Raw genomic sequence first — 16,771 nt, 5'->3', positions numbered from 1 at the left:
GTGGTATGTTCTCTGTTATATGGAGCCCTGTCCCTGGTAAACTCTAGGGTGGACTTGGAGAGTTGCACTCGAACCTCTAGGAGCTCTTTGTTTCTGGGGTTGCAAGCGGAGGGATCAGGGTTCAGCTCCACCTACGGGTGCGGATTGCCATTTCGGAGGCCTGTCTAGATGTCTTTCTAGGATCTTGATCTGAGTCTCTTGTGAGCATCCAATGTTCAAGTACATTGGGGTGTGGTATGTACTACCTAAAGTGCCTTCTCCTTATGAAGTGACTTGGTGGTTCCTCAGGACGTACAGCCTGCCCCCGGTTTCAGGGGTCTGGATTAGGGTTGTATCTCTTGTCTGAGATTTTGGGGTCCGGGTCGCTGCACTTGGTCCCAGGTGGTTCAGTTTCAAACTGTAGGGTTTAGAACGTCCTCTTGTCCCTTCAGGGAGTTGGTCTTTATCTCTCATGGGAGATTTGGTATCTGCCTGAAGTTTGGTTTGCTGTCTTTCAGGTGGATCTTTGATTGTCGCCAGTGGCAAATTTTGCATTAAAGGTGGGCTTGAAGTTGTTTGTCTTAACTGAGCTGGTAGTAATGACCGTTGGGTTATTACTCACTGGTATTGTTTTACCATTCTCTTTGGTCTCTTCGCCTTGCCTATGGCTGGGGAAGTGGTCACCTTGGCTTTTGTCCTTTTGGGCAGGATTTGGAAGTATACAGTTTCCATGGAGATCCTGTGGGTCCTTATCTTCTCGTTCGAGGACTCTTTTCTTCTTGCCTTGCATGTGGGATGGTAGAGGGGCTGGCTCTGGTACTTGGGTGTTGTGGTAGCTCTGCACCCTATATTCCCTTTTGGGAGTATTCGTTCTTAGAGACAGGAACTGTGTATGGGCTTCATATCCCAAGCACGTAGAGCCAGCTGTAGTAGCCTGATGGTTAGCTTCAATGCCTAGCATGTGGAAGGTTTGCAGTTTGAAACCAGCTGCAGATACTTGCACTTTGAATGTGTGCTCGCAAGCTTTATATTTCCGTCATGGATTTGTGGTAGCATGCCAGCTGCTAGTAATTGGTCAGAGTGGTTCTCCAATGGGTTAGTTTCCTCTTAGGACCTCCACTCTTTCTTGAGGCAGACGTTACCAGCCATTTTTTGGGATGGGTCTGTTCCTTGGAGTGGAGGTCGGGGATCTGTCTGTTCTCTTGGGTCTGACCATGTACTTTTTGTTGTCCCTGTTATCCTCCCTGGTGGGGGGTTCATGGATGTTCCTTCCTTCACTGGTTGCATTGGTGCTGGTGTTGGATGTCTTCTGGGGTTCAGATTTTCCTGGTCGGGAGTTACCGTCGATAATTCAGCACTCTCTGTGGGATGGGGTCCCATGTTGACTTAAGGTCAGCTTTGCTGCCCGGGAGCTGGAACTCGCAAGTTCTGTCAGTTGTGGTTCTGTATTTCACAGAGAGCCCTCTTTTTCTTCTGGGTCAGTTAGTTTTCCATCCTGTCAGTGGGCTCAGTGTTTTTCCATCAGTCCTGATATGGGTTTCTTACCTATATGTGGCTAGTTTTAGCGGTTGGGTCTGCTAGACTAGGGTTCAATGGGGAGCTTGTGGCTTCCTTGGAGCACCATAAGTTATATGGTGTTGTGTCAGAGGATCTGAGAATTGATTTTGTTCTTCCTCGCGGTCACTCTCTCATAGCTTGGGAGTGTCTCTTTGGGAGATGGACTTTATAGAGAGTTCTTTTCCCTGGGTGGTTGTCCTGTAACAACCTTCATTTCACTTTGTCTTTGGGGTTTCCTAACCTATTCTGACAGTCCTTTGGATCTCCTTTTGGGTAGTCTGTTTTCCCTTTCGGGGGTAGGTGAAGGTTCTTTTCCTTGGGGTAAGTTTGTGCAATTTGGGAGCCTGCGGGACTTGGCTCCTTGGAGGCATTGTGCTCAGTGGAATCTAAGGATTTTGAGTGGTCTCAAGCATGGCATGACGGTTGTTTAACTGATGGGCAGTTACTTTTGTTTTCAGTTTTTATGGGTAATTTCAGGCTGTGGTGCCCTTCAAATGGACTGCCTTCTGTACCCGCCCTTTGTTTGCATTCAGTGTCCTCTATAGCTTGGGTACTGTTTTCCCAAAAGTAACAAATGCAGCTGTGGACTCTTCCTGTTTAAGAAGAAAAACTTAAATTATGCTTACTTGATCATTTTCTTTTCTTCTGACGGGAAGAGTCCACAGCTCCCCGCCCGCGTTTATCGATGAGGTGGCTGCAATTTAATTTCTTCTTCTGGCGCATTTTTTACCCTGATATTTCTCCTACTGTTCCTTGTTCCCTTGGCAGAATGACTGGGGGATCAGAGAAGTGGGGGAGGTATTTAAGCCTTTGGCTTGGGTGTCTTTGCCTCCTCCTGGTGGCCAGGTTCTGAATTCCTAAAAGTTATGAATGCAGCTGTGGACTCTTCCTATCAGAAGAAAAGAAAATTATCAGGTAAGCATAATTTAAGCTTTTCTCTAGTTCTTTGAGTTGAAAATTCACACAACAGACTTGGCAAGGATAACCCTGCTACATATGAGTACCTAGTTTGGCTGTTGAAAATCTGTTGTAGCAAACAGGATGTTTAGTTGGTTTAAAATGTTTAGACTTGGGTGATATGTTATTCTAATGCAAAATATCAGAAATGCCTTTATAAGATGTTTACTGTGCCTTTAAACAACACACTTATTTAAAAGAAATGTCATGTAGTGATGCTGATAGAGTGATTGCTAGCTTTGCTATTCTTTCATGCCCTCTTGATTATTTTTCAAAATATAATAATAACTGTTTAATTGTTTAATCTTTATGTGCAGATTAGAAGTGATCTTGATTGAGGGAAGAGGAGGTCCTTAGTTGTTCAGGCCCCTGATGGTTTGGCTACTAATTTACCAAGACAACAAAGAGAACACATGGTGACATGCTGAGTACAAAGTTGCAGAACAAAGACTTCTGGAGCAAGTAGGCGGAGTGAAATAATAAAACTGTTTACTATGGTGAGTACCTTCAGCGCAACATTGGAGGAAAAGAAATGACCAGGTTACTGAGCAGAATTAGTTAATTATTATAATAATACTACAGGATCTTATGGGTGTAATTTTTATTACAATATCGCTTCTGAACATTGTTAACATTTAGGTAATTTGTTGGTGTTTAGTGTACATCACTTAAGACTTTTCAGCATCCAAAGTCAAAACTCAGATATTGCAATGTTTCATTTATATATCAGATGGGTCCTTACAATGTCACATATAGTTTAGCAATTTGTTTAGACTATGTTATTGACTCAGAATGATGGGAAAGTTTTATTTTACGTCATAATATTATAGGTAGTCATTTTAACAAGGGCTCTGATGATTGCATTTGCATGCTTGAATCTAATAGTGTTTTATTGTCTTGGTACGGTTTTAGATGATTCAATGTTCAAAAGGTGAAATAGATCTGCTCCTTGCCACTGTAAACAGTATATGACCTTCATTACTTTAACTATTTACTTTAACTGAGTAGCAACATTTGTCATACAAATGAGCAAATTTACTACATTAACTACAAAACTGCATTCTGTCTTTTATTCTTGTTCTTTTCTGACCCATGACGCTGATGGTTGTAATTGGTAAACCAATTCATTGCAACAGCAAAATAAGTTGTCTGTCTTTGGTAGACATGTTTTGTTTAAAGTTCTAGCCATTTGTATAATGGATCCAATGTATACATGACAATGAAAAATACAATAATTGCAATTGAGATTGTGTTTTGAAACTGTTAGCTCAGAATATGGTACGCAATGTTCAATATAAAGTTATCTGGAAACTTGATAAGTCATTTAGTAGTTAGAATTATAACAGTAAACCAGCAAAACTACAGATTAAAAGTGTTTATAAGAAAATGGTCTATGTAAATTCAACAATGCACTAAATGAACAATTAATCAAAGGTGGATTAAAATCAGTGTACTGTATTAAATACTAAGGTGTTTAATCCCCTTTGTTTTTGTACATTTAGCAAACCTTTTTGTCTGTCTGAATTTCAAATAACTTCTCATAGAGAAAGGCAATCTTAGTCCTTCATAGACACAGGTGATTTGTATTAACCAACAACTCTCTATCTAAAAATTGGCAATTTTAGCGTAATGGCAGTAACGCACTATTACGAGTCGTGTCGGTATAGCTATACCGCAAGCATTTCAGTCTGTAACGCAACGTCCATTCCGCACTCAAAACAATGAAGTTTTTGTGTGGGATTTCCATAGTGCCAGTATTACAGGTTGTGCAGTCTGAAAAAATGGTTGTGTTACAGCATATACCGACACGATCCATACCGCCATCTGAGAGCAGTTGTTATGAGTTTTGTGTCACAAAAATGTTTCCCAAACTCATAACTAAAATGTTACAAAGTACACTAACACCCATAAACTACCTATTAACCCTTAAACCGCTATCTTCCTGCATCGCAAACACTATATTAAACTTATTAACCCCTAATCCACCGCCCACCCACATCACAACTATTAAATACATTTATTAACCCCTAATCTGCCGCCCCCAACATCGCTGACACTATAATAAAGTTATTAACCCCTAAACCTCCAGCCTCCCACATCGCCACAACTAAATAAACCTAATAACCCTAAACCTCCGGCCTCCCACATCTATGCAACTAAATAAACCTATTGACCCCTAAACCACCACCCCCCACATATCAAAACACTAAATTTAACTATTAACCCCTAAACCGAACACCCCCTGACTTTAAATTGAAATTACAATATAACTATCTTTAAATAAATGAAAAATCTTACCTGTGAAATAAAAACAAACCTAGCCTTAAAATAAGAAACACTAAGCTTACAAAAAAATAAACAAAATTATCAAAAATAAAAACAATTACACCTAATCTAATAGCACTATAAAAATAAAAAAGTCCCCCCAAAATAAAAACACCCCCTAGCCTACAATAAACTACCAATAGCCCTTAAAAGGGCCTTTTGTAGGGCATTGCCCTAAGTTAAACAGCTCCTTTACCTGTAAAAAAATACAAAGTCCCCCCAACAGTAAAACTCACCACCCAACCAACCCCCCAAAATAAAAAAACTAACTCTAACAAAAAACTAAGCAATGGGGGCAATGGGTCCCTAAAGGGGCATTTGTATGGGCATTGCCCTTAAAAGGGCCTTCAGTTCTTTGTTATTGCCCTTAAAAGTGCATTTAGCTCTTTTTCAAATTGCCCAAACCCTAATCTGAAAAAACAAAACAAAATACCTAACACTAACCCCAGAATATCTACTCATCTCCATCCAGGCGGCGAGAAGTCTTCATCCAGGCGGCGTCATCTTCATCCATCGCAGGGGCGTCTTCTATCTTCATTCCGGCGGCACGGAGCAGAACGGCGAGAACATCCAGCGCGGAGCGTCCTCTTCATATGGTCCCCGCCATACACTGAAGCTTCAATGCAAGGTAGCCGTTTCAAAATGGCTTACCTTGTATTCCTATTGGCTGATTTGATTCTTCAAATTCAAATCAGCCAATAGGATGAGAGCTTCTGAAATCCTATTGGCTGTTCAAAACAGCCAATAGGATAAGAGTTACTGACCATATGGAGAGGACGTTCCGCACTGGATGTCTTTGCCGCTCCGCACCACCAAAATGAAGATAGAAGACGCCCCGCAATGGATGAAGATGTTGTCGCCTGGATGAAGACTTCTCGCCACCTGGATGGAGATGGATGTCCGGACTTCAGGAACTGTGAGTAGATATTCTGAGGTTAGGGTTCGGTATTTTTCTAATTTTTTGGGGTGTTTTTTTTCAGATTAGGTTTTGGGCAATTTTAAAAAGAGCTAAAGGCCATTTTAAGGGCAATGAAAAATAGCTAAATGCCCTTTTAAGGGCAATGCCTATACAAATGCCCCTTAAGGGGCGGCAATGGGTAGCTTAGATTTTTTTAGATTATTTTTTTTTATTTTTGGGGGTTGGTTGGGTGGTGGGTTTTACTGTTGGGGGACTTTGTATTTTTTTACAGGTAAAAGAGCTGTTTAATTTAGGGCAATGCCATACAAAAGGCCTTTTTAAGGGCTATTGGTAGTTTATTGTAGGTTAGGGGGTGTTTTTATTTTGGGGGGCTTTTTATTTTTATAGGGCTATTATATTTGGTGTAATTGTTTTTATTTTTGGTAATTTCATTTATTATTTTTGTAAGCTTAGTGTTTTTTATTTTTCATAATGTAGTGTTTATTATTTTTTGTAATTTTCGATTTTTTAATTTTTCTTGTAGTGTTAGTTTTTTTTTTAAAGTTGTAATTTATATTTTTTAATTGGTAGTATTTTTTTTATTTTATTAGAATAGTAAGGTTAGGTTAATTTATAGTTTAATGGTATGTTTATTTTTATTTTACCGGTAAGTTTTTATTTATTTAAATATTGTAATTTTAATTTAAAGTTAGGGGGTGTTAGGTTGAGGGGTTAATAGTTTAATTTAGTGTTTTGCGTTTTGCGATGAGGGGGGGCCAACAGTTTAGGGGTTAATAGGTTTATTTAGTTGCGGAGATGTGGGAGGCCGGAGGATTAGGAGTTAATAGGTTTATTTAGTGGTGGTGGTGTGGGAGGCCAGAGTTTTAGGGGTTAATAACTTTATTATAGTGTCGGCGATGTCAGGGAGCGGCAGAATAGGGGTTAATAACTTTATTATAGAGTCGGCAATGTCGGGGAGCAGCGGAATGGGGTTAATAACTTTATTTAGGTGTCATCCATGTCAGGGGTGGCAGATTAGGGGTTAATAACTTTTATTAATGTCGGCGATGTCGAGGTCGGCAGATTAGGGGTGCTTAGACTTGGGGTTTATGTCAGGGTGTTGTGACATTCGAATTCGAATGTGACATTCGAATTCGAATATAACATTTATAAAACACAGTTGTAGACTAGAAATACTATTTCAAATTCAAATGTCACATTCAAATTTGAATTTAATATTCAAATTTGAATTTAATATTCAAATTTGAATATTACATTTATAGAACACAGTTTTTAAATGTAATATTCGAATTCGAATGTCACATTCGAATTTGAAAGGGACATTCGAAAACTATAAATAACATTCGATAAAATAATTTTTAAGAATATTCGTTCTTATCAACATTCGATTAAGTAAATCAAATTTCTACAATAACATTTGTTCTAACATTCAAATTCGAATACAAACACATTCGCCCAACCCTAGACTGCACTACTGCATGAAATATTTCTCTGTTTCAAATTTAATTTCACTGTAGCTTTGACGATAAATTATTATATTGAAAAATTTCAACATTTTTGCATCTTAATTACAAAAAAAATTACTAAACCAAAAGATCCAGATCCAATCATACACAAAGAGACAGATTACCCTAGATAGGTCTTTTCCCCCTTCTCCCTGATAAAATCCCTTTGTTGTATGGCTTTCTGTGGATACTTGTTCATGATGGCAAACCTTGACCTGGTGGACTGAAGACTTCAAGAACCTAAATGGGACAAAGTGGTTGATATTCTTTTAAAGTTATATAATTATGTCTACCTTATCTATATTAAGTCTGAGGTCCAATGTTATACAAATAGATCTCAATGCGCATTATACTGACCCTACTTCAAAATGCTCTCAAGATAGGGATACCAAGAGAAAAGGATAGATTTTAGCATAGATCTTAACTGAAAAGCTTTTTAAAAAATGTATTCTCTATCTGAATCAAGTTTCCATTTTGACATCCATATTCCTTTAAATATGCAGAATTTTACAGACCACCATTTTGTAAGCATCCAACCTGTTTTGTAAGATTTTATACATGACCTATTTTTAAGGCAAAAAATACAAATACAAAAGCGAATTGCCACAGTCTAATTTAAAAAGACATATAGGCCTAGATTTAGAGTTGGGCGGTAGCTGTCAAAACCAGCGTTAGAGGCTCCTAACGCTGGTTTTGGGCTACCGCCGGTATTTAGAGTCAGTCATTAAAGGGTCTAACGCTCACTTTCCAGCCGCGACTTTTCCATACCGCAGATCCCCTTACGTCAATTGCGTATCCTATCTTTTCAATGGGATCTTTCTAATGCCGGTATTTAGAGTCGTGTCTGACAAAACTCCAGCCGCAGAAAAAAGTCAGTAGTTAAGAGCTTTATGGGCTAACGCCGGTTTATAAAGCTCTTAACTACTGTGCTCTAAAGTACACTAACACCCATAAACTACCTATGTACCCCTAAACCGAGGTCCCCCCCACATCGCCGCCACTCGATAAAAATTTTTTAACCCCTAATCTGCCGACCACCACCTACGTTATCCTTATGTACCCCTAATCTGCTGCCCCTAACACCGCCGACCCCTATATTATATTTATTAACCCCTAATCTGCCCCCTCAACGTCGCCTCCACCTGCCTACACTTATTAACACCTAATCTGCCGAGCGGACCGCACCGCTCCTATAATAAAGTTATTAACCCCTAATCCGCCTCACTCCCGCCTCAATAACCCTATAATAAATAGTATTAACACCTAATCTGCCCTCCCTAACATCGCCGACACCTAACTTCAATTATTAACCCCTAATCTGCCGACCGAATCTCGCCGCTACTGTAATAAATGGATTAACCCCTAAAGCTAAGTCTAACCCTAACACTAACACCCCCCTAACTTAAATATAATTTAAATCTAACAAAATAAATTAACTCTTATTAAATAAATTATTCCTATTTAAAGCTAAATACTTACCTGTAAAATAAACCCTAATATAGCTACAATATAAATGATAACTATATTATAGCTATTTTAGGATTAATATTTATTTTACAGGTAACTTTGTATTTATTTTAACCAGGTACAATAGCTATTAAATAGTTAAGAACTATTTAATAGCTAAAATAGTTAAAATAATTACAAAACTACCTGTAAAATAAATCCTAACCTAAGTTACAAATACACCTAACACTACACTATCAATAAATTAATTAAATAAAATACCTACAATTACCTACAATTAAACCTAACACTACACTATCAATAAATTAATTAAATAAAATACCTACAATTACCTACAATTAAACCTAACACTACACTATCAATAAATAAATTTAATACAATTCCTACAAATAAATACAATGATATATACTAACTAAAGTACAAAAAATAAAAAAGAACTAAGTTACAAAAAAAAAAAAAAAAAATACAAAGATTAGAAAAATATTACAACAATTTTAAACTAATTACACCTACTCTAAGCCCCCTAATAAAATAACAAAGCCCCCCAAAATAAAAAATACCCTACCCTATTCTAAATTAAAAAAGTTCAAAGCTCTTTTACCTTACCAGCCCTGAACAGGGCCCTTTGCGGGGCATGCCCCAAAGAATTCAGCTCTTTTGCCTGTAAAAAAAAACATACAATACCCCCCCCCAACATTACAACCCACCACCCACATACCCCTAATCTAACCCAAACCCCCCTTAAATAAACCTAACACTAAGCCCCTGAAGATCTTCCTACCTTATCTTCACCCTGCCAGGTTCACCGATCCATCCTCGGAAGTCTTGAGCCAAGCCTTGGAAGTGTTGATCCAAGCCCAAGCGGGGGGCTGAAGAGTGACGTCCATCCTCGGGCTGAAGTCTGGATCCAAGCGGCGACTGAAGAAATCCATCATCGGGCTGAAGTCGGAAGTCCATCATCGGGATGAAGTCTTCTATCAAGCAGCATCTTCAATCTTCTTTCTTCCGGAGCGGAGCCATCTTTTTCCCAGCCGACGCAGATCCATCCTCTTCTAACGACGCCTACTAGCTGAATGACGGTTCCTTTAAATGACGTCATCCAAGATGGCGTCCGTCGAATTCCGATTGGCTGATAGGATTCTACCAGCCAATCGGAATTAAGGTAGGAAAATTCTGATTGGCTGATGGAATCAGCCAATCAGATTCAAGTTCAATCCGATTGGTTGATCCGATCAGCCAATCAGATTGAGCTCGCATTCTATTGGCTGTTCCGATCAGCCAATAGAATGCGAGCTCAATCTGATTGGCTGATTCCATCAGCCAATCAGAATTTTCCTACCTTAATTCTGATTGACTGATAGAATCCTATCAGCCAATCGGAATTCGACGGACGCCATCTTGGATGACGTCATTTAAAGGAATCGTCATTCGGCTAGTAGGCGTTGTTAGAAGAGGATGGATCCGCGTCGGTTGGAAAGAAGATGGCTCCGCTCTGCTCCAGAAGAAAGAAGATTGAAGATGCGGCTTGATAGAAAACTTCATCCCAATGATAGACTTCCGACTTCAGCCCGATGATGGAGTTCTTCATCCGCCGCTTGGATCCAGACTTCAGCCCAAGGATGGACGTCACTCTTCAGCCCCCCGCTTGGGCTTGGATCAACACTTCCGAGGCTTGGATCAAGACTTCCGAGGATGGATCGGTGAACCTGGCAGGGTGAAGATAAGGTAGGAAGATCTTCAGGGGCTTAGTGTTAGGTTTATTTAAGGGGGGTTTGGGTTAGATTAGGGGTATGTGGGTGGTGGGTTGTAATGTTGGGGGGGTATTGTATGTTTTTTTTACAGGCAAAAGAGCTGAATTCTTTGGGGCATGCCCCGCAAAGGGCCCTAATCAGGGCTGGTAAGGTAAAAGAGCTTTGAACTTTTTAAATTTAGAATAGGGTAGGGCATTTTTTTATTTTGGGGGTCTTTGTTATTTTATTAGGGGGCTTAGAGTAGGTGTAATTAGTTTAAAATTGTTGTAATATTTTTCTAATGTTTGTAAATATTTTATTATTTTTTGTAACTTAGTTCTTTTTTATTTTTTGTACTTTAGTTAGTTTATTTCATTGTATTTATTTGTAGGAATTGTATTTAATTTATTTATTGATAGTTTAATGTTAGGTTTAATTGTAGATAATTGTAGGTATTTTATTTAATTAATTTATTGATAGTGTAGTGTTAGGTTTAATTGTAGATAATTGTAGGTATTTTATTTAATTAATTTATTGATAGTGTAGTGTTAGGTTTAATTGTAACTTAGGTTAGGATTTATTTTACAGGTAATTTTGTAATTATTTTAACTATTTTAGCTATTAAATAGTTCTTAACTATTTAATAGCTATTGTACCTGGTTAAAATAAATACAAAGTTACCTGTAAAATAAATATAAATCCTAAAATAGCTACAATATAATTATAATTTATATTGTAGCTATATTAGGGTTTATTTTACAGGTAAGTATTTAGCTTTAAATAGGAATAATTTATTTAATAAGAGTTAATTTATTTCGTTAGAATTTAAGTTAGGGGGGTGTTAGTGTTAGGGTTAGACTTAGCTTTAGGGGTTAATCCATTTATTACAGTAGCGGCAAAATTCGGTCGGCAGATTAGGGGTTAATAATTTAAGTTAGGTGTCGGTGATGTTAGGGAGGGCAGATTAGGGGTTAATACTATTTATTATAGGGTTATTGAGGCGGAAGTGAGGCGGATTAGGAGTTAATAACTTTATTATAATAGAGGTGCGGTCCGCTCTGCAGATTAGGGGTTAATAAGTGTAGGCAGGTGGAGGCGACGTTGTGGGGGGCAGATTAGGGGTTAATAAATATAATATAGGGGTTGGCGGTGTTAGGGGCAGCAGATTAGGGGTACATAACTATAATGTATGTTGCGGCGGTGTAGGGAGCGGCAGATTAGGGGTTAATAATAATATGCAGGTGTCAGCGATAGCGGGGGTGGCAGATTAGGGGTTAATAAGTGTAAGGTTAGGGGTGTTTAGACTCGGGGTACATGTTAGAGTGTTAGGTGCAGACGTAGGAAGTGTTTCCCCATAGAAAACAATGGGGCTGCGTTAGGAGCTGACCTCGGCTTTTTTGCAGGTGTTAGGTTTTTTTTCAGCTCAAACAGCCCCATTGTTTTCTATGGGGATATCGTGCACGAGCACGTTTTTTAAGCTGGCCGCTTCCGTAAGCACCGCTGGTATCTAGAGTTGCAGTGGCGTTAAATTATGCTCTACGCTCCCTTTTTGGAGCCTAACGCACTGAAAATCCAGCCATTCTGTGAACTCTAAATACCAGCGGTATTTAAAAGGTGCGGGGGGAAAAAAGCACGCGTAGCTAACGCACCCCTTTGGCCGCAGAACTCTAAATCTAGGCGATAGTAACTTAAAAACGGTATATCCATTTAATCTCAAAAATACACCTTGAGATTAAACTCTAGACTGTAATTGTAAAAGCAAATAGATATTATTATGTTGCCTTGCAAATCTAAGCTTAAAGGGATACAATACCCAAATGTTGAAACACATGAAAGTGATGCAGCAAAGCTGTAAAAAGCTGACTAGAAAATATCACCTAAACATCTCTATGTAAAAATGGAAGATATTTTAACTCAAATTTCCTAAGTATCCACCCCAGACTGTAAAGAAACAGCCAGTCAGGATGCTTGTCCCAGGACAAGCTAGGGAGTGTGCATCTGTCATGTGCAGGCACGTTCATGCTATTTTCCTATTCAGTTTAAGTAAGTTCTATGATCACAGCATAGGCAAAGTATTACCTCAGAACTGCTGATGCTGATTGGCTATTTTTTTTAACTTGCTAATGAACAGCAGCTGAAGTATAAATGTTTACACAGCACTTACTCTGGTAAGCTCAAGAAACTGTGAGGTTTAACATAGATATTGCTCAGATGATAATTTTTTGTCAGCTTTTTACAGTTATGCTACATCACTTTCAAGTGGTTTAACATATGAGTATTATGTCCCATTAAACAATAAGCCTGATACCTCTTGCTGGATGTCCCAGATGCATCTCTTTCTGATTTATTATATTCTCTGTTTTTAAATAGACATATGAGGAGCTACAGTCACAAGTCAACTCTTTTTATATTACACTGGCATTATGCTCGATCCCCAATGAATGGTTTATTTGCAAAGTTTAAGTACTCTGGGCAGGATTTCAAAACACTGAGCTGTAAATTTGTTTGACTTTTAAGATGAAATGAGAATACTATCAAGCTCTTATAAATATAAAGTTGTAAGTGATAACAATATTTTATTATCTTTATTATATCTTAAAGGGACAGTAAACACTCATTTTCATATAACTGCATGTAATAGACACTACTATAAAGAATAAGATGCACATATACTGATATAAAAATCCAATATAAAACTGTTTAAAAACTTACTTTAAAGATCTCAATTTAGCTCTGTTGAAAAGGTAGCCGGAAAGCACACTGCATGTTTCAGTGCTATTCACAAATGAGTGTTTCAGTGCTATTCACCAAATTCTAAGGGATTGTAAAATTAAGTCACCATTTTACAATCCCTTAGAATTTGGTGAATAGCACTGAAACACTCTTGTTTGCGCATTAGCAATAGAATATTTATACAGCAAAGATTCTAATTCAACGGGCCATATGCAAATAGAAAACAAAGGGTAAAGCATGATGAAATATACAACGCACAGATAGTTGTTCATCATCAATTTATCTTTCCTTACATTCTATTCCAGTTAAAATAAGGCCACTTAGAAACTAGTTTATAAATATCCCATAATTGTAATTTGTAAATGTGTGTTCACCTTAGATGATTGTACAGAAATATAATGTCAACTGAAATTTTCAAAATTGTCATGTTATGTTTTGTTATTTTATAACATTTTGTTCATACAGCAAACGCTCTGAATATAAACAGTGAATATTGCTAAGATTAATATAAAAGTTTTGTTGCCAATTATAGAATTGCGCTCCAGGTAATGATTTTATCCAATCACAAGCAAGCGTATATCAGGGTAGAGGTGATTGTGAACTACAGCTACGACTACGGCCATAAGGGCTGAAACGCGTCAGCAATAGTTCATGGAGTGCAATTCTATGGCACGACATTGTCACATAGTATCCGCTTTGTTAAGGATCCAATTGCCTGAATAAAGCCGCTATTTTTAAGTGCAGTCAGTCTCCGGTGCCGCTTATTACACTATACACAGATGACCAAGAAATCGAGCAGGCACGGAAGATCCAACAGCACGACTAATATCTAGTGGACGTACTCACCAACACCTACCTGTGGAGGCAGGAGTATCCGAGAGGGAGAGGTGTGGCCAGCTGTCAGGTGCTCGCAGAATACGTCAGACGCCAAGCGATGCAGCGAGGAGCGGACCCAGGAGGGGAAAAGGTACCGAGGCAGGAGGCGCGCTAAAGAAGTTCCGTTTTCTTCCGGTAAAGTAACTATCTTCTGACAAAGGGTACCCCCCGTGGACGGGCTGATTCCAAAACCGATTCGTCTTGACAAGAGCAGAGAGCCGACGGAAAGCTGGGTGAGTCAGTAGAAGCTTCTTTGTTCAAATTCATATTTACATTATTGAACAGTGAAAAGAAATGACATTCACATTTATTATCAAACACACTTCCTACTAAATGGACTTTAGTTATTTGGTGCCAACACAGTAAGTGATTTTTCAACACAAGGTATTGATCTAAGTCAATTTTGCTATATTTAATGCCACTATTTTGCACTATTTCCTTTAATTAATAGTGAGAGTCCATGAGAACAATCATAACCTGTGGAAAAATATTGTTCCTAGCCACCAGGAGGAGGCAAAGACACCCCAAACAAGACTATAAATATCCCTCCCACTTGCAGCTGTGCACTTTACTTGAAATTCCTGGCAGTGAAGAGGATAATCAATTAGCTTGTAAGGTTAATTTTTGATACAGAGTAGAAATTATCCTCTCACCTGACACCTCTCAATCTCTGTTCCCTACCTGATCCCGCCTGAACAGCTCTCTTTGTTCCCCCCCTCCCCACTGGTCACCACCATCCTAGGTACTGGCAGAAGGTCTGCCAGTATGCAGTTTAGTTTTAGTTTTTTTGTTTTTTATTATTATTTTCCTCACAGTGTAGTGATCCCTCCTCAACCCTCCCACCTTTCTGATCCCACCAAGCAGCTCTTTATTTCTAACCCCTACTACTGGTGGTGGCCATCTTAGGTACTGGAAGCTTTCTGCCGTTACCCAGTTAAGGTTTTTTTTTATTTATTATTTTTATTTATTTCATAAACATTTTTCTCTCAATCATTAATTAGGGTGCCTCTCCTTCCATTTCCTCTTTTACCTAGCTTAAGCTTCCCAGACCTCCCTCTCCCTTAAAATAAATCTTTGTAGCGTAGTGCCTCTCTAACTCCCTGCCTCCTCTGACTCTGTGCCACCCACTCCCCTCCTGCTTTTATTTCTACACCTCCTGCAAGCACAAGAAATTGATCTTTACAGACTTTGACACACAGAGTGTCACTGTCTGTAATGATCTGGCATATGCCTTCATATGCTAAAGGAGCGCTGTTTTTCTCCGTTACCATATGAATGCAGATGCCTGCAGCTCAGGAACAGCAGCTTCCGGGTGTCCTTTTACAGCGGAGGCTGCTGTAGTTTCCTGAATCTGCAATGTATATGCATGTTATGCGGTATGATGGGCTTTGTACCGCATGACACACACACACACACACATATATATATATATATATATATATATGTTGCATTGGTTCAAGGGGCTAAATTACCTAAAGTCAGTGTGTGACCAAGCAACCCTGTTTAATGTAAGACTATTAAAGCGATATATAACCTAAAAAAAATATTTTGTGATTCAGGCAGAGCATTCAATTTTGAAAAAGTCTCCAATTTACTTCTATTATCGTCTTCTTCATTCCCATGGTTTTCTTTGTTGAATATATATATATATTACAGGACCCTAAGATGTTCTTGACAAGGTCTCTGGTACAAAGTATATAGTTGGCATAATGGGTGCTTATTTAGATTGTAGCGTTATTACTTTATCCTATTACCACACCCATTGTAATATAGAGGATAATTCAAGGGTTACTAAGTATGTAGCAATACCTATTGATACCAAATACTGCTTTAGATACAACTGCAACTCAAGTATATACATAAATTGTTGTGTTGATTTATTACAGCTCATAGCTGAGATAATTCCCCTTCCTATATTAACTTACAATGACTACCCTAATCAATAGCGAACTAGATGGGTATTGAGGATGCAGTCCTCTTATTTCATTCTTTACTGCCCCATTGTAATTCAGCTGACAGTCTAAATATTGCTAAGTAACTAGGGGTAACTGTAATTATTAGATGCAATTCACATTTTGCAATTCCTGGGTAGCCCATAGATATAAATATTTACCTCATCAGTTCTTAATTGTTACACAGTAATTAGGGTTTTTCCGAATTGTGAATATTAGAGATATAACACTCTCTTTTATAGAGCCTGCATATTGATAAAGAGATCCAATAATATCTGTATATTCCAATACTGAATGGTCATCTAGTGTTGCTTGTTATTAGTTTCACATTCTATGATATTCTAACCTGCAATAGCTATCACAAGTTATCTGTTTTACTTATCATAGCACAACAATCTCACTACATCCAGCAAATGTTGAATGGTGATATAAATGATATTGCCTTGCTACTCACTTATCTTGAAACAGGGGTCCATTAGTTACTGGTTGTTCTTACGTAAGACCTAAAAAAATGTATTTGTCCTTCATAGTATAGATGACAACATATTTCAATGACTGTTTCCCACTCACTACATTTGAATTCTAGCAACCAGTTGGTGCATTATACTATATTATGTATAGCCTGTACATAAGGTCGTTTCATATGTGCCTAATTCCTTTCAGCTCACATGTGGCTCTTTATCATGATAGATTATCTCCACCAGTTTCAATTAATATCTATAGGTCTGAGAGTGGCCTCTATAATAGCAGGAGATTGTAATACTTTAAAAT

This window comes from Bombina bombina, chromosome 1, assembly GCF_027579735.1.
Source record: "Bombina bombina isolate aBomBom1 chromosome 1, aBomBom1.pri, whole genome shotgun sequence".
NCBI classification, from domain to species: domain Eukaryota; kingdom Metazoa; phylum Chordata; class Amphibia; order Anura; family Bombinatoridae; genus Bombina; species Bombina bombina.
Note: the sequence above shows the minus strand (reverse complement) of the source record.